The sequence below is a fragment of the Equus asinus genome, chromosome 21, assembly GCF_041296235.1.
Source record: "Equus asinus isolate D_3611 breed Donkey chromosome 21, EquAss-T2T_v2, whole genome shotgun sequence".
In the NCBI taxonomy this organism is placed as follows: Eukaryota; Metazoa; Chordata; class Mammalia; order Perissodactyla; family Equidae; genus Equus; species Equus asinus.
The window spans coordinates 83,843,456-83,862,467 of record NC_091810.1 but is presented as its reverse complement, the minus strand read 5'-3'; positions in this window follow the sequence as shown (position 1 = coordinate 83,862,467).

Genomic DNA, 19,012 nt, shown 5'->3' with positions numbered 1-19,012 from the left:
CACATGGCTTGAGTGGTGGGGGAGAGGTTTCCCCCAGGAAAATGGAAGAGTTATTGCTAAGATCGGGGCAGCAGGGGATGGATTGCAGGCCAGCAAAGATAAGAGATGTCCACCAGCCTTTGAAGACTCAAGGCTTGAAACACTAGTCAAAGCAGAACCCAAGAAACAGTCAGCAGCACACCTGCATTTCCACTGGTCAAAGTGGGGAAGCAGAGTGTGGATCCCCGGCCTCTGTGCTGAGAACCACTGACCCACGACTGCTTCTCGCCATCACTTACCCCACAGCCCCATCACTTACAGAGAGTGACCGAAAGCCTCCTCGCTGGTCTCAGGAGCAGAATGATGTTCAGAAAGACAGAATGACAAAGGGTGACCACGGAGTCTGGCCTTAAAGTTTGTTTTATGTCTCTTCCCATCACTGTTCTTCCATAAATTTTCACTCTAGTTACACTACCATACACACTTCTCATACTTCTAATTACAGTTATTCCAGTCACTCAAATGCCCCCCTTAGAAAGTCCTCTGGCAATCAGTCTAGGAATCCCCATTCTTTCTAACAGTAATTCTGCAAGAGATTAATAGATGCTCTGCCCTAAAGGAATCCTGTGGCCTAAACCAGTGTGGGAAACACCAGGTTAAACAACGTTTAAAAGATTTAGTTAGTGCCAGACTTCCCATAGACTTAACTTGTATATGTGTATGGTCAACCTCCAGGAGGTGGCTTTCGTAAGGAACATTTCCCACGTCTATTTAAGCAAGGGACTTTATTTCAGAAAACATCTAGAGAAGCACTTGTTTCTACAGAACACATTTTAGAAAAGCTGGTTTTGCCTAGCCCCTTCATTTTCTAGGCGAAGAAACCAATTGTCCCAGAGTTTTAGTGACCTGCTCTACCTGTATCTGCTCAATGTCAGGGCCAGGACCACAAGATCCATCTCTCAGTTCCAAATGCCAAACCTGTGATTTGCTCTGCATCCTTGCAGGTGGCACATCAGGCTTCCAGGGCTGTTCATTCCCCATGAGAAAGATCAGGGTCTGCTCTGTGGCTGGAGGCAGGGATGGCCTCTCCAGGTGACCCTCATTCTACGGTAGGTGTAATGGGTCAGGACCTCTGCTTTCTCACCAACACCTCAGAGTGGGGGAGTTAGGAAACAGGGCGACATTTAATGAAGTGTTTGCACCGTGCTTGGTACATAGTAAGCTCTCCAAGTTATTACCACTGAGAGCCAGGACCATGCACAACATTAAATATTGTCTTAGCTTGGGTCTCCAGGGGCAGGCACTCAAAAGGATTTGAGTGCTAGTGGTTCATTTGGGAAATAATCCCAGGAAGCCAATAGGTAGGGATGTGGAGAAGTGAGACAGGGAGGGGAAAGAAGCCAATACAGGGTGTGTTCATGTGAAGGTTACCAGAGTGGGCAACTGGGGCTGAATTCTCAGGGTCATCTGTGGAAGCAGAACACAACACACCAAAAGATGCCCTGCCCAACAGGCAAGGAACCAGGATATTTATCACCAACTCTCATCCAGCATTGATTGAAGACTGTTTCCAGGGATGTCTCAGGCTCAACATTCCTGGCCTGCCTTCCACCAGACCAACCATGTTCCTGTGGTTATGGGCTGGGTGCTGACAGCATCAATTAAGCACCGTAGGGAAGTGCCCTGCATATGACAGCTACTGGGGTGGGATGCATTGCTGCACTTGGCACCAGGTGACCTGGCCCCATCAAATCGATCATGGAGGCTGGGAGGATGCACCTCACAGACCTCCAACCACAGGGCTGAGGCTATATTCCCATGCGTTGCTTCCAGGCAACAGCTGAGTATGGTGGCGATACTAAGGCAGACCCATACCCTGGAGTCCTTTGATAGCCAACTTTAGCTCCAGGACTCTGTGCGTCCCTGCCGAGATTACACTCCACGGCAATTGAGGACACTTGCACTCAATTTTCATTTTCTCTTGACAGCGCTCAGGGTGAACTTGCATTGTGGTCTCATGGTTCTCCCAGACTTTCCCAACCTCTCATGCAGGAGTCTCCTCTAAAAAAATCCCTGCACATTTTACTGCCATCTTGGTGTCTGCTTCTCTGAGGACCAGGACTAACACATCCATGAGAATTCCCTTGGTCATGGCCATCAGAGCTCCACTGGAGCATCAGGAAAGGCAACTTTCAGTTTGCATAAACAAAGGATTCATGAAATCCTCTTGCCACGAGCAAGAGGAAATAATATTTCAATGGCCAGGAGAGGGTTACAGGAGTTCAGCTGAGAATTTCTCTTACTGCAGGAAAGATTTGGTATTGCTTCTCTTTTCCCAAGTTTAAATTTCTCAGTTATTTCATTGACAACTTCTTCCTACCCCAGCTGCCCCCAAGACACACACACACACCACTCCCATACCCACTTTCTCCAACAACACGGAGCAAACATCAGCTGGGCCATCGGCCACTGGGTATGAAATATTTGGAAATAACTTTTAATATCAGCTTTGACAAAGCAACAATAATAATTGGGAAGGAATGCTTGTGAATTCTACACAGTGAAACTTTGATAATTTGATTAATTAGTCCTACAGCCAGGCAGATTCTGTGACGAGCCTGGATTCTAGAATGTGTTTAGAGACGTTTGATTGTAGTGCTTTCTGAGTTCCAGCTACAAGTTATGCCCTGCCTCAACCACTTAGTACTGTTAAAGCTACTTTGAAAGAGAATTCAATTTTTTGAGCCCTTGGTTTGAAATAGTTACTAATTATAGAAAGGGTTCCCCAAGCAGGGGCCGGAAGGGGCACTTTCAGGGCGGGGCCCTCTGTGGGTAGTGGATAGGTGAGCTGGGGAAAGGACTTTAAGGACATGCGCATGGTTTGCCCCTGTGCAGTGTTCATCAGGAATATGTTATAACGTCCATTTTCCAGGTTTAGAGAGAGAAATATCCTGGGAAATGAGAAAGAGAGAGGCAGGTTCAGCGACTAATCCAGACCACACTCTGCCAACATCTCCTGCAGGCAGTCTGCCCCCAAGTGCAGGTCCAGGCCTGAATTTTCTCTATAATCCAGCACCAAGCAGAACACTTGGCACACAAAAGATACCATGAGCATGGGACAGGGGTAAGTCCCATCTTCTCTCCTACCATGGACACTACCTCAGCCCCAGATAATAACAGCTGCCATTTATTGAGTGCTGTGCACTGTGCCAAATGCTTTTCTAAACCAGTTACACTCTCTCGATTCCTAGTTGCTCCCCCATCATGTGGATGTCAGAAAGAGGTGGCAGCAAACAGTCTGTCTGACAATAAGGGCAAAACACACATCCTACGCCAAGCTGCCTCGAGCACACTTGAAAATGCAAGATGGAAGGAAGTTTCTTTCATCTGCCTTCCTCACTCTCAAGGGAGTTGGAGAAGGACATCCCCTTTTGCTAGCCCCAAATGTACTGAGGATAAGGGAGCCACTGCTCCCCAGCCAGGCATCTTGCAGAAACTATTAAAAACCCACTCTAGGCTCTGAGGCCCAGGCCTACCTCCACCTTGTCCCACGGGCAAGGAGGTGGCTCAGATGGGCTGACCAGAGCCAATTGTGTGCATCTCTTCCCAACTCCTCATTAGTACTTTGAAATTAGCCATTGTGGGACCATTTACACCATGGAAATTGGAGAACACTACAGACCAGGACTTCTTTTTTGCTAGAGAGCTGGGTCTGAAACATCTACCAGCACACCACTGTGATAGAGCGAGGAGACATAAAATCTTACCATCCCGAGACAACATTCTCATCAGTGTACGAACATTTTATGCTGCTATGAAAACTAGGAACATGTCAGATGGAGTCGTATGCTGCCTTTGGGAGCCCAATCCTTTCAATCGCCTTGCTTTAAGTATTACAGCTGTCATCTCGGAATTTTTCATTTACCAATAGAACCCTAATCTACCTATAAAATATGATTCACATAATGAATCCAGGTATTTCACCCAGTGCTAAAATCCAAAAGCAATTAGCCTTTTTGTTTATTTCATATGGGAGTTAGACGAAAAGCTAAATGAACACACAAAAAAAGAGCCAGGCATTGGTCCAAATGTCTGAATGATGTACTAATTAAATTGTCTACCAGCACTGCTATCTCTATACCTACACTTATTACAGCTGGGGAATCAGCCTGGGTCTTCCGAGTCAGCCTCCAGGAGAGCACTTCTTTACAATTAGAGTGCGGGTGAGGCTTTGTAGGGAAGATGTACCTACATATTCAGAAAGAATAGATAAGATTTTGGGTGAGACTTGAAAAAGCTTGGTTAATTTTTCTGTTCCCTCTGCTATAACATGGCCCTAATCTGGGATAAGAGTTAAAAAGTCTCCTTATTCAAGTCTTCACTAAATAAATATGATGAAACTTGGGGTAGATGCTGAGGGTAACGTAAAATGAATAAGACCTGCTCCAGGTCCTCTGAAAGTCCTCAGATAGCCCTCGTCTGCCAGAGAGGTGGATGTTTATGAGAACAATGTCCTGAAATGTGACACAAGGACTCACGGCTTCCTCGTGGGTGCACAGAGGGATTATTAACACCGCCCGGGGTGGGCGTGGGAGTTTACTGCATGTTCCCCAGGGGAAAGTAGATCTGAGCAAGTTTCTCTCTCATTTCTTTCATCCTACTTTATAGGCTTCCATGAGGAGTTAATGAAATATGTATTGTTGAAGTAGTTTGTTTCCAAAACTCACACTGGTTGTCACAAGGAAAACCTAGAAAGAATAGTAATAACAATAATGGCTAATACGCACTGAGGCTTTCCAGGGGCCAGGGACTGCTCCAAGAGATTTACATAGATTGATTCACTTAATCTTCACAACAACACTAGGATGAGTACAGATGAGCAAAGCAAAGCTTAGCAAGTGATGGAGTTGGCATTTGAATCCAGGGGTCTGGTTCTCCCCATTTTACGTTGTCTCTCTGGGATTACACAGCCAAGTGCAAGCATGTCATCATAGATCTTGCCCTACTTACCATAAATCAGCTCTGTGTATGTATTTTCTTTAAAGAGATTATCTGGTACAGCAATAGATAAATTACAACATCACCCTTGGAGTCCATCTTGCACCCTCCTCCTGGCCACATCACTAACTAGGCTGTGGCCTCAGACAAGCTGCCTCTTCAGTCTCAGCTGCCACTACTGCCTGTCTCAGGCCACTAAGTCCAAGCCCCCCAACAATTCTCAGTCTCCCTGACATCAGGCCCTGCTGGATCTCCAAGTCTCTGCAGGTTCTTTCTACTCCCAACAGAGTCCTTCCTCATCACCATTACCACCCTGCTCCACCCAACCCAAGCTCCTCCTCCTTGGATGGCCCTCCCTCCAGGAAGCCTCCCCTGATCTCTCAGCACAGAGTCAGACCTGGAGGACCCTACACTCTCCCCAGGGTAGCATTTATCGTCTACCACACACTAAGTGTAACTATCTTGCTCACTGGACCTGAATTCAGTTACTAACCAGGGGAGCCTCCGGATCAGCTAGGGAGGTTTTTTTTTAATATTGTTTCCCCAGAGACTGATTCAGAACACCTTAACTGTGGCCTTGAACACTGGATCTTCTCAAGGCTCCCAGGGGATTCTGAGGGGCACCTCTGACTCAGCACAGCCCTGACTATGAAGAACCCTGGATTATTCATTGTTGATGGCTGGGGTTGTGCATTTGCCCAAAGGTATACACCCAGAACCAACACATGCCTGGCAAGGAGCAAGAGTCTGTTAAGTTTCTGTTAGTTGACTTACTGCATCGTGAGTGAAACTGATTACCTCTTTCTCCTCAGTTTTTTCATCTGTAAAATGGTATTGTAACATCCTTCTGGGGTGATTCTTGTGATGTACATACAAGAAAGAAAAGATCAAAGAAAATGTTGCAGGAAAGGAATTCCACATCCTGGCATTAAAGAACCTCCCCAGTATCTGTTATACTGAAAACTCTGCAATGAGAAACATGTATAAAGTGCGTTCCAGAAAGAAAAGACAATCCCTTGTTGAGGTAATCTGCACGGTCATTGAATACAATATGTTACATTACAGGGGGAAAAATAAGTTGTTTTATGTTCCTTGAATGATTCAACAGCTCTTTAACATGGTTTGCCCCTGGAAGATTTTATTCCAAGTCCATGAGAGCACATAACCCTCTGTCTTTGTCCTTCCCTCTTGGCCACCCGTTGTGCTATGACTCAGAGGCCATTCATGGAAGGACAGGCCCACCATCTGTTCATAGGTCTTTCTCACTTTCAGTAGAGTTGCTCTAAATTCACCCAATGCTGCACCTTTGGAGCTAAAACACCACCGTTGGGGTTCCCAGCACTTCAATCATTCCCCCAGAGGAGAAAGAGCTGGCACATTCTCAGGTTCTTCCTCCTTGTCAGGAATCAGGCCCAGCCTGAGAAGCAGAAGCTTTTGCTCTCCCAGGAGAGTCCCGGCCAACCCATTCCAGCCACTTCCTGCCGTTCCTTTCCCACTGGGCTGCTCTGCAGAGGCCAGACCAACCGAAGTGGTCCGACGTGTCTGAGGCTCTCACACATTCTCTTATGGGAGCCCGGCAGGAAGTCTGGAAGACATAATTAAGGAAGCTAAATCCCTGCCCTTTTCAGGGCACTGTCCTAGATGCTTGGCAAGACTGGGAAAGGGCAAGTTCTAGAAAAGAAAAAGAAAATCATGCACTGCCCTGGGCTCCCCCCTGCTCCTTAGGAACTTGGGGCTGAGCTAGAAGCCTGGGCTAGATGTAGGGGTCACTGGTATGTCCTCAGGCATCACCAGCCTGTGACACAAAGTAAGGTCACTGATCTTGTTATCTCTGCGTTACAATGACTCTGCATTGCCATCCTGCAGATTCTAGGATATCATAATTTAACAAGGCTGCCCTAAGCCCCGAGAATTTTCAAGATCCCCAAGGAGAACTGCATGTCTTCCATGTTCTGTCTCCATGTTCGTCTGTTACCTCTGACAGACGACAGTGCTCTAAACCACCGGTGTTCTTCAGCTCCACGGGTTTGTCACAACACCTCTTGGTGACCTCTCCAGCCATCTCAACTCGCCTTGCCCCAGTTCCATCCAAACAGGGACACAATCTCCTCCACTGCTCTCATAAGAGGTAACCCTGGGGCTCACTAGGACAAATCTGCCACAGGGGTCCTGACAAGTTCTCACACATCAGGGATGAGAACAGTCACCCATTGGAATCTCCAGCCCGTCCTCACCTCTGAGGCCGGCGTCCCACTCTCCCCACCCCCAAGAAACACAAAGATTCTCCTTTTCCAATCAAAGCCCATGAGGAGACCCCACACATTGCCCCGACAAGCCAGTCACAAGGGGCCAGCCACATTTCATCGAGTGTGAGCCAGTCAAGCTTAAATAGCCTCAGGTATGGGACCCAAAAGATCAGTCTAAAATGAATCCACATTTAGAGAGAGGGCTAGAGCATTTCTCCAAAGATTCAAGGGGAGGCTCCCATGTGTGTTTCATCCAATTTGCACTAATAATTACAGCACTTACCATCTTGAACTGAAGCATCTATAATCAGATTTTTGAAGACTTCATAGTTTCCGTCCGCAGCAATGGGTGCTCCAGGTCAATTCACGGAAAGCAAATTTGAAAATTTGTGTTGGAAGGATTGGCAGGACTGAAGAGGCTGTTGGGAGCCATGACCCAATGTCTTTAGACTCTGCCATCTACCCTCAGCTTTCCATGTATCTGCCTCATCTCCTGCCACTCCCTCCCACCCCACCTCCACCCTGTCCTGCAGCCTCTGGCCTCCCAGGATCAGCAGCCCATGCTGGGCTGGGCACCAACTCACCACTCTGACTATCTCCTATAGAAGAGCCCCTCCTTCCACCCCAACTCCCTCCAGCTGCAGCAGCACAGAGCTGGGGCAGACACAGACGGGAGGAACATTTTTGAAAACACTGCTAGGAAGACAAAATGGAAACCTGCAAATTGAAACTCCAGTTGAATTGTCCCAAAGCTATTAAAACTCATCTCAGGGGCCAGCCCCATGGCCAAGTGAATAAGTTCGTGCACTCCACTTCGGCAGCCCAGGGTTTCACCAGTTCAGATCCTGGGCACGGACATGGCACCGCTCATTAGGCCATGCTGAGGTGGCATCCTACATGCCACAACTAGAAGGACCCACAACTAAAAATACACAACTATGTACCGGGGGCTTTGGGGAGAAAAAGGAAAAATAAAATCTTTTTAAAAAAATCTCAAATTGCTGTAAACTTCATAGTAAAAAGTCCTTATAAATTGGTGTATGTGTCATTTGGTAAATTCAGTGAATTGGTCATTTGATGAAATCTGTAAAACAATCTATAATATTAAAATGTTATCAACAGGGAAAAATGACATATACTAGAATAACATATACATAAATAAGTATAACCTAAGAAAATTTTATATGAAATGCATAAATTTTAGTTATATTCAGAAAAAATATATATCCATTTATTCAACAATATTCCTGGGTACCTTTTATGAGCCAGGCCTTATTCTAGGAACTTGGGAAACAGCAGTGAACAAAGCATTCTTGCCTTTATAGGCTAATAAACACCATCAACGCTGTGGTGTGTTAGGAGATGATAAGTGCGATGGGAAAACCAAGAGGATGGATAGCGGATAAGGGCATCCGAAATGCAGAGGGGGAATGGCAGGTGGGTGGACAACTCAGAAAAACTATATTAATTGAATATTTTCAAGAAAAACATTGAAAATTTTCATTAAATATATTCAATAATTTTACATTCATTAAATATATTTAAGAAAAATAATTCTCAAAAACAGTTTAAAAGACAAAGCAGTAAATGTAGCAAATTCAGCAAATGAACAAAATTCCCAAATGAAGAATGTCTACTCCAAGAATGAACTGAGGGCTCTAGAACAAAACTGCTAGCAACTTCTGATGATGTTTCTCTTACTGAGGACAAAAAACAAGGTCGATTCTGTTCCAGCAGCCAGCTGCACCCATAAACCAGCAGCATCCCCAGGCACTGTGGAAAACAGTCGTAGCACAGTTTCGAGGAGAGTGCTCAGGAAGAGCTGGGGTGGCCCTTAGTATGGACATAACAGGGTGGGTTAACATAACAGGGAGGAGAGGGGGCTGGATGGGAGCTCTTTGAGAGACACGACTACAGCCTGCGCTTCCTCGCATAAGGCCCAACACACAGTAGCTGCTCAATATGAGTTTGTTGAATAAGTGATGAACATTCTGCCTTGTGTCAAATAGGTGCTAGGCAGTATTTGCTAGTGACGATGAGGTGTTCCGTGCAAGGAAGGAGGGAATGGGTATAGCCTACCTGGGGCACAGAGAGAACACTGGCCTGGCTGTGGCGGAAGCAGGTGTGGTGAAAGGTGGGGGAACAAGATTTGGGCAGGTGAGCCTGATTACCAACTAGAAACTAAAGATGAGACAAGAGAAAGGGGTGGGGAGTCTTCATCTGGGGGCTGCAGACCCCTAGACCAGAGTTTATCAAACTTTGATATGCACACAAAACATTTGAGGAATCTCATCAAAATGCAGATTCTGATGCACCAGGTCTAGGTTGGGGCCGAAATTTTGCATTTCCCAAATGCTTCCAGGTGCCGCAGGTGCCGCCAGACCACACCTTGAGCAGTGGGTCCTAAAGAGTCCACAACAGGCGTCAAAGTTCTGTGAACTCACTAAAATTATTTGCAAAATGTTGTATTCTGCACTCATGTGATTTTTCTGTAGCAAGACTATAGTTTTCATTAGGCTCTCAAACGGGCCTGTTTTGGGTTGAATTGTGTGACCCCCCCCCACCCAAAAGATATGTTATAGTCCTAACCCCCAGTACCCGAGAGTGTGACCTTATCTGAAAATAGGGTCTTTGCAGGTGTTGTCAGGTTAAGACCAAGTCATTAGGGTGGGCTCTGCTCTAATATGACTGATGTCCTTATAAGAAGAGAGAAATTTGGACACACACACAGGAAGAATGCCATGTGGCAACAAAGGTAGAGACTGATGCAGCTGCAAGCTGAGGAGTGCCAAGGATTGCTGGCAAACACTAGAAGCTGGGAAGAGGCAAGGAAGAATTCTCCCCAACAAGTTTCAGAGGGAGCATGGCCTTACCAACATCTTGATCTCTGACTTCTAGGTTGCAGAACTGTAAGCCAGTAAATTTCTGTTGTTTTAAGCCACGCAATTATTTTTGGTACTTTGTTATGACAGCCTGAGGAAACTAAAACAGGTCTAAGATACAAGGACCCAGATACACACACACAGTTAAGAATTATCATAAAGATACAAGAAGTCATTGACGATTTTGAGACTAGGGTTTGCAGCCACAACTGGCAACTTACAACTGCTCCACCTCCCGCTTGCATTTGCTTCCTTTCTTAATCCCTAAAAATGGCTTCTTTCCTAACCAGATCTTTCTCTGGGATCTGCAGCTTTTCCTTCTGCTTCAGCCTGTAGGAAGACACACATTCTTTCTGGACTTCTAGGCCCGAAGAGCCTACTATTCTCTTCTTAGCGTAGAAGGTGGAGAAGCTGAAGCTTTTGACTTTTCTTCCTCCTTCAGGTCCCACCTCTGCCATAGCTTGTTTTCACCTTGGTCCAGAAAGTCTGGTTCCTCTTCTTGATTCTTGTCCTTCCTTGGCTGTGAGGAGAGAGGCAGCCTTCCCCCTTTTGATAGATGGATTTAAAATCTGGAGGCATTCTGCCCCATGCCTCACCTGGACACTCAGGCTCTTGGGATTCCAGGCCAAGATTCAGACAACTTGCTGTGCTTCCGGGGATTGCTTCTGCCTCCAGGGTACTTTCTGTCCTCCACGGTATCTTGGCTCTTAGGAACTCTGTTCCCCTCACCTGTAATTACGGTGGCCCCTGCTACCATTACCTTTTCATCTTCTGCTGAGGTGGAAGAGAAAGCAGAAGGAGAACTAGCATTTACTCAGTATCTAGTACGTAGTTTCAAATGCATTTTCCCTCTTAACCCTCACATTCACATTTACACATCCAAAGTGAGAATGGGTATCATCACACCATTGATCTCATCTTCAAATTAGGACACCAAGTCCCAGGGCTCACAGGGGACAGAACCAAGATTCCAGTCCAGCTCTGTCTGCTCCAAAGCCCGTGCTCTCCCCACACTCTGAGCTGCCTGTCTGAGGCCGAGCTAAACAGTTAAATCAGGGAAACAGATAAAACCAGGCAGGCTCAATTCTGTTGTTCCAAAATGTTGTCTTTAAGACAAACATTTCGGTGTCATGTAAACACAGGCACCATCTGTCTGTGTGCGTGTGTGCTGTCTGATTCACTTACTCTATCTGATGCAAAAATAACCACCATCAGCTGTTCACCAGACAAGACTCCCAGAGCAGCACTTCTCCACTGGTTGTTATGGACACAGTCATAGCTTTAGCTTTTCCACAATAATCCCCAACTCTGAATTTGCAACACCCCGGGGTATTTCCAGCCACTGTAAGGGATTTTGAAAGATTCTTAAAATTTCTCAAAACCAAATTAGTGTCAATGTCCTATAAGACATAAAGAGGCTCTGCAGCCGACTTTTCAGAAGGCAGGGAGAAGGCCATATGGGGGAGGCCGGCCACGGTGGAGCTGTGTCATGAGCACAAAGAGGAGGGTGGCTTTGTCCCCCATTTCTCCCCTTTCCCCCAAGAAACAGATGAATATGCCATTCTGGTTTGTAAATAGGCATGAAGACCATCTTCCTGGCTCTATGCTTTTGTTTTTACTAAACTAGTTCTGTCAGTGGGTCACTTCTCTGACTAGCATATGCTGGTAGAGAACAGAAGTCTGCCTATTTCTGTGATGTTTACAAAACCCACTCTCCTAAGTTTTGGTCTGTGAATCAGACATTACCGGGTGTTTGAGCAAACTAAGGTAATTTATACTGCAGAGCTTGAAATTAAATTTCAGATAACCCCGTTCCTTTCAGGCACCCTTCCTGGCCACTTCAACCCACACAGAGACCTGAATCTCTCCAGATTCAAATTTCTCTCTCTCCACTCTCATCCTCAACATTTTTCCCTCATCGCTACCTTCCTTCCAAATTGCCCCCAGGAATTTCACGTTTAAACATGGTACTTTTCTTTCTCTTGTGAAGGTCAGTAGCACTCAAACTTGACCACGTGTCAGAATCAACCGGAGAGCTTGTAAAACACAGATTGCTGGGCCTCATCCCAGAAGTCCTGATTCAGCAGGTGTGGCACAGGGAGAAGTTGTATTTCTAACAAGTTCCCGAGTGATGCTGACGCTGCTCACCTGGGGACCACACTTTGGGAACCACAGGTGTAGATTACACTTCTCTCCAGCCGTTATTTTCAAACTTGTCCCCAGGTCTACCTTTGCACATCAGCTGATCAGAAAAGAGTATCCACCCAGTTAGCTGCCCAAAGGATGCTTGAAAACAGCATCCAGAAATCACTTCTGCTCTGGAAGCCAGTTATGGTTTTTAACTACAATCATTTCCCCCTCCAATTCGTTTGGGAGGCAGGATAAGTTAGTCTAACTGGTTCACAGCTGGCTCTACCTGTCACTATTTGTGTGACCTTGGGCCATGTTATTTAGCCTCTCTGAGCTTGGTTTCATCATCTGTAAAACTATGGATGATAATGCTTACTTCTTAGGGTTGCACAAGCACTAATGGAGATAATGCGTGTAAAGTACTAACCAGTCTCTGGGCATATAAAAATACTCCATACTTGTTAGTTATTTCTCATTTGTTCCACACACCTTGAGCAAGCCTCTGCAGTATTTCAGGCACCCTGCCAGGCACTGGAATGAGAGATGAACCCGCACAACAGGAGAAGGGAAGGACAGAAAACAAACACATGCTACCAGGTTTTTGCCAGGGATGAGCTCTTGAAGGTCTCTGATAAATCAAGAGTAATTGCTCTTGGAAATAAACATAAAATGGGGACTGCATTCCGGGGGCACATAAATCCACAAACATTGTAGAATAATGCGCTCTAACGCGACTTTTTATTTTCTTAGCATTAACTCTAATACTTTGCAGAGGGCTTGTTCTTCCTTTAATAGCGTCTCGTGGTGGTTGCTGGGCCTTCCTCGTAGTATTCTATCACCTCTAACTCCTGTTCCAAAGTTATTGATCTTTCCGGTGTGTTTTTCATCACTTGTACGAACATCACCTAATGAATGCTTGGATGACTTTGCTAAATTATAGCAACTGGATGTTAAAATAACAGGACAACAGCCATCAAAAATCACTCACAGAAGTTCAGGTGCCTGTACACAACAGAAGGATCACAAAATGCTGACACAGGAGATCAGCTAAGGTGGCGCCGCCACTCGGTAGCAGCAAAAACACGTTTTAGTTCACAATCCCTGGGTCCTCCAGTGGCGAGGGGTACTTTGGTTTGGATTGTTGCTGCTTTTCCTTTGGGGGGAGTTGCATTACTTTACATTTTGTGCACAAAGTGAAAGTTAGTGTTTCACCGTTCAAAATCCATCACTCAGATTCCCATGAAATGTGTGTGCCCGTAATCATGATTGTCTGACGGAGATGGTGGGAGGGGCTGAGATCACTGGTGATCTGCTCCCGACAGGAGCCATTCCATCCTCCTTTCTGCAGCTGCTCTTTCCTGAACAGGTGCGCCCTCATCAGCCAAGCACCCTTCCCACCAAAATAAAAGCAGGAATCCCAGGAGATACATTTGTCATGAGCTGCAATCTGGGCCCAACATCTAGCCTCTGCTAGTTGAGACGGTCCATCCCACAGACATTCATGGGAATTAGAGAGAAATGGATATCTTTCAAACACTTTACTGTAATAAAAGCATTAAAAGTCAACACTTTTCTGCTTCAAATATAGCCAGTGTGACTTTTCAAAAGGATGGAATCTCTGGTTATATTTGGCTGTAAGTTTAGGATTATGATTCAGAATATTATCAATTGTTTAGTAACTAAAATTAGAATAAATCAGGCAGGACTGTGGAAGTTACATTTTTGGGAAGTTAGCATGTGCCCCCCCACTGCTGTTTTATATTTTTCTTTAGTAGCAGTGCTTCAGAGAGAAGGGAAATCCTCCCTAACACTATTTAATCCAAGCATACGTAAGCTGTAGGGAAAGGAAAGGTACTTATTAAGAGTCCTGTTGTGAAGACATCTAGTATAGATCTAACACTGTGTGATTCCTGACATCCAAGACTTCGGGGAATCTCTGATGTCCAATTAAAGATACTCAACAAGAGTGTGGGGCAGGAAAATTATTGAGCCATTAGTCCATGGCTTGTTCTCATTGTATTTTTTCTTTCTCATTCCACAAAGAAGGCCGTTTTTATGCTCCCGTCTCAGGGACATTCGTGTTACAGGGCAGAAAGCTGAAGTCCACAGAAAGGGCCCTCCTCCCAGCTTCTGTTGGGAGCCAAAACTCTTGGAAGAGCTTCTGCTAGTCCTCCCAGGGGGTGAGGGTAAAGAAACTGCTGCCCTGGGGGTGGCAAGAGGAATGTCCAACCAGAGCACCCACTAGCAGTGGGAGCAGGGACTGGGCACTCCCTGAGCACGCTCTCCAAAAGCCGTATCTTTTCAAGCTTTTTCTTTAGGGTAATATGTTAACATGATTGCTATTAAGAAAGTGGTGAAAAGATGTTGCAGGAATCTTGTGAAATATGCGATGAAAACGTTAATGGTGAGGCCCAGGGAGACAGCCGTCTCAGGGAGGAGCCCTTCCAGTTTGTAGGGTCACCTACCCTGCAGACCTTGGCGGCAGGGGCCTCCACTGGACATTGGAGGGCTGTGGAGGGCCTCCGCCGCTGCACCTGGGGCTAGAACCCAGCCTTGCCTCCAGGCAGAGCTGACAGAGGTTGGCCAGGACTCAGGTGTTCCTGTGCAGAGCACTCTCAACTGCATGCGGCATGGGGACCCTGAGACACCTGCTTTCGAGGAGCCACGAGGGCTTGAGCAATGAGCATCTCTGGAGCAATCAGAGCACTGATGATGACAGCTCCCCCTCGTACCTTCTGGACCAGGCAAGACCCCTCCACTTTGAACCCTGGCAGTCTGGCAGAAACGCCTACACATTTCACAACTACCTTCTTATGAAGCATCACATATGACTAACCCTATCTTTCTTAAGAGGCATTGGGGCCCTTATTACAGAATCTTAATATATCAAAAGTGGTAAGGCTAATTAACCATAGACAAAAGGCAAAAGGCAAGAACAGTTTACAGCTGTCAGAGGTATCAAGTGGTGGTAATGAACTCTATCTCTAGGATAAACTATATCATAGTTTATATCTAAACTATATTATGAAATGATTAATTTGAGAACATTTGATGGTTACTCACTCCTCAAGCATTGCCAGGATCTCACTATGTGCTAAGTACCATACAAAATGTGAATCCTAAAAGTATGAAGAAAAATTTTGTTCCAGCCCACAAGGAGCTTCCATCTGGGAGTCAGATGAAAATTCAGCAGAACCTAGAATATGCTTTATAGAGGTATGCATTTATTTCCACGGGGGCCTAATTAGGAGCAGAATGGCCAAAGGTGGACCAATTCACTGACTTTGGGGGGCTATAAGTGAATTCCTGGGTTTTATTCAAATAATAATGGAAATAATATACTTTCCCCTCTTGTTTTAGTTTCAGCCTTTTCAGAATTTTCTCAGCAAAATGAGTCTTTCTCTAGATTAAGAGTTCATTGGTCTTTGAATAGATTCAAGGAATCAGTGAAGTCAGGGAGAGACTTGTCATATTTGAGCTCCTTCCAAATAGTTTGAAAATTGTTTCTGTGGAAAATAATTTTTGCCAAATTTTGGTCTTAAGGAATTGTTTCATACTGCACAAGGTAGAGTGGCATGGGATATCACTATACTTCGTCAGGGAGCAAACAGTCATCACCATCAAAGTGCTTTCCTGTTGATCTGTATTTTAGATTTAGGCTTCCATTATGATTCTGAGCATCAGTCCTTAGTACATGGCCTGGCTTAGGTTGGAAAACCTCAAAGAAAATAAAGTAGAACAAAGTGTGTTTCCTTGGGTTTCATCCCAAATGCGATGGACACCAAAAACATGATCCCTCTTATGTAGCAAGTTTCTTGCTCAGTGAAAGCATAAAGCCAGCAAAATCAAAGAACAACTGGCATCTGTCTATTGTGTGAATGCCCAGTTCAGAATGGATCATTTTTATGAGAAAATAGGTCAACTCAAAAAACTAGAGAAATTCACACCAACTCAACAGCCTGGACTTAGAGCATCCTGCAACAATGCTTATCACATGGCCAAGCAAAAGAAGCCTTGCAACTGGGCACCCCTTGGAGCCATTTGACCTAAAGCAGTCAAGTGGGTCTATAGTCTGAGAAGAGAGAAAACCCTGAAGCAGTGCCTCTGTCAAAAAGTGTTACCCTATTAGAGGCACCAACTTGTCTTCTGTTTGAAGAAGGTCTCAGGGGAATCTAAGCCAGACGAGTTCCCTTCAGCATACAACTGAATAAGTGCATTGACAGTTCTCAGTGTGGCCAGTTCCCAGTTTTCCTGTTGCATACATGCAGATGCCCACTTGGTAAGCCCCCTTAGGAAGCATCAGATGCTCAGGACAGCTTTGAAATAATGAAAAGTTTCTTTGCCAAGCAAAACCCTGGGAGAAAAATGTAGGTGCCACGGGTACAGGAGGAGCACATTGCTGTTCCATGAAGCCTCCACGTTGCTGAAAAAGAAACTCCACATATCATACTGACTGGTTTTCTACATCCACGTGATGTGGACAACAATTCTAAAATAAGTTATGTCCACTTCAACTTTACAGAGTCAGGACCTTGAATCATGCCTTATCAATAGGATTTGTCAGGCAATAAATGCTCAAGTTCACTGGCTTTCTAAAGCACAAGTTTTGAAGCAACTGATTAACTACAGGCAGAATGCTTTACCTTTCTTAAGTGACCAGCAAAGCCCATTCTCAGATTGATTTGACAAAGAGGAATTCACTCATGACTTGAGTGACTTGATTGACATCTTTGGCCATTGGAATGAGCCATAACTCTTGATGAAAGGTCCAGCAGATCCCATTATGGATGCTGCTGAAAAAATTTAAAGTCTCTTGACCAGGCTACCATTGTGGAAGAGGTGTTGGGAGAAAGACAGCTATGTGATCCTTGCATTGTTGGAGAAAGGGCATCTGCAGGCCAGAGCCAAGAGTGAAAAGGCTTTGCTGGCTCTTGTGCATGTAAATGGGCAAAGAAACAGCTGAAGAATACTTCTGTTGGATGACCTTAAAATTGAAATGTATGGTCCTGACTCTTTCCTAAATGACAAAGACAACATTTATGATTCAGACATTGACAAAGTTGACTTCATTGAATTGGAGACAAAGAAAATAATGTTACATGAATTCAATTCAAAGTGTTTTAGAGAATTCTGTATTCCTTGACACAAGCCTAACCTCATTTTTCAGAATAACCTGTGAAACTCTAACTCTTTTGCTAGCAAATATTAGCGTAAGTTAGAATTTGCTATCCTTATTACCACCAAAATGAAAAGTCCAAACTGATTGGATGTGAAAGATATTTGCATTATCATGTCCAAAAAACCCAATCTAGGGGCTGGCCCAGTGGTGTAGTGGTTAAGTTCGCACACTCTCTTTGGCGGCCTGGGGTCCACAGGTTCAGATATCGGGCGCAGACTTACACACCATTCATCAAGCCATGCTGTGGTGGCATCCCATATACAAAATAGAGGAAATCACCACAGACGTTAGCTCAGGGACAATCTTCTTCAAGCAAAAGGAGGAAGATTGGTAATGGATATTAGCTCAGGGCCAACCTTCCTCACAAAAAAAAAAAAAAAAAACCCACTCTATAATTTATATCTCTTGTTCTAACCAAACAACAGCAACCTTCTTGTGAAAGTTAGTTTTGAAGTAATTACATTTTACTTTTATTTGCACATTTTGACTTACTAAGGTTTTTCAGGAAGTAGCTATTAATTTTTGCTTGAAAAAATGCAATTAAGAGGATCATAAGTCTTTTTTAAATATTGTTTTAACATTCTAACTGAGTGAAAGATGTGTTTGCAATGCAGCAAAATAAATTATATGCAGAAAATGTGTTTATGTGCATTTTTATGGAGAAGGCAACTATAGCTTTCATCAGATTCTTCAAGACTACCCATCCTTTCACACATACCTCTAAAAAGGATTAAGAATCACTGACCTAGTTAAGTGTGTATTTTCTAGTGGGTTCTGAATTAGCAGAAAGAGCAGGCCCAAATTCATGTTTGGTGGCTTGTCACAATAAAGCGGACATTTTTTATCAACAGTCCATGGACCTGGGTTAAAACAAAGTTCTTGTTCTTTTCTTTCCCCTCATGGTCTTCAAAGACCATGTCTGCATCTTTGAGGTACAAGGCAAAACTAGCAGTTCTGACCCTGAAAAGCATGGGATACTTATTAGGTATCTTATCATAGCAGAATGTATTTAAAATAATTAACCCTGGGACCAAACATTACAGCATCATAATATATTGCCTTTCAGTTCTCCAGAAGGCTTATAGCTGAATACGGAAAAAAGAAACACTTGAAGAAAACAAAAACAGGTGAAAGCAAACACAGAGAAGACATCACTCAGGACCAAGTATGGGCATATATGGACTAGGGGCGTGCTGTATATCTGTGTGTGTCTGTGTGTGCACTTACGTATTTGTACGAGCATGTGAAATGAGCAAACAGCAGTGATTTCTTCCAGCTAAATGCATATCTTTGAAAGTGGAGAGTCAGCCCTGTTGATGCTAATGGAGTGGAACATAAATATTGGCAAGCTAGTTGTCGAATAGAGGTTTTTAAAGGTTGGAATTTTTCAAGGAAAATGTTAACTGCAGTTAAACAGCCAAAGTGGTCTTAACCTGATCTCAGAGTCTAGAATTCCACTTGAAGTTCTAAATACCCAGGACTCTTATGCTAAATTTAGCCTTCCCAGCTCTGCCACTGGCATTTGGGAACATTTGGTCCATAGCGATAAATCACCACATTTGCTGAATACAGGGTTAGAAGGGGCCTCGCAGACATAA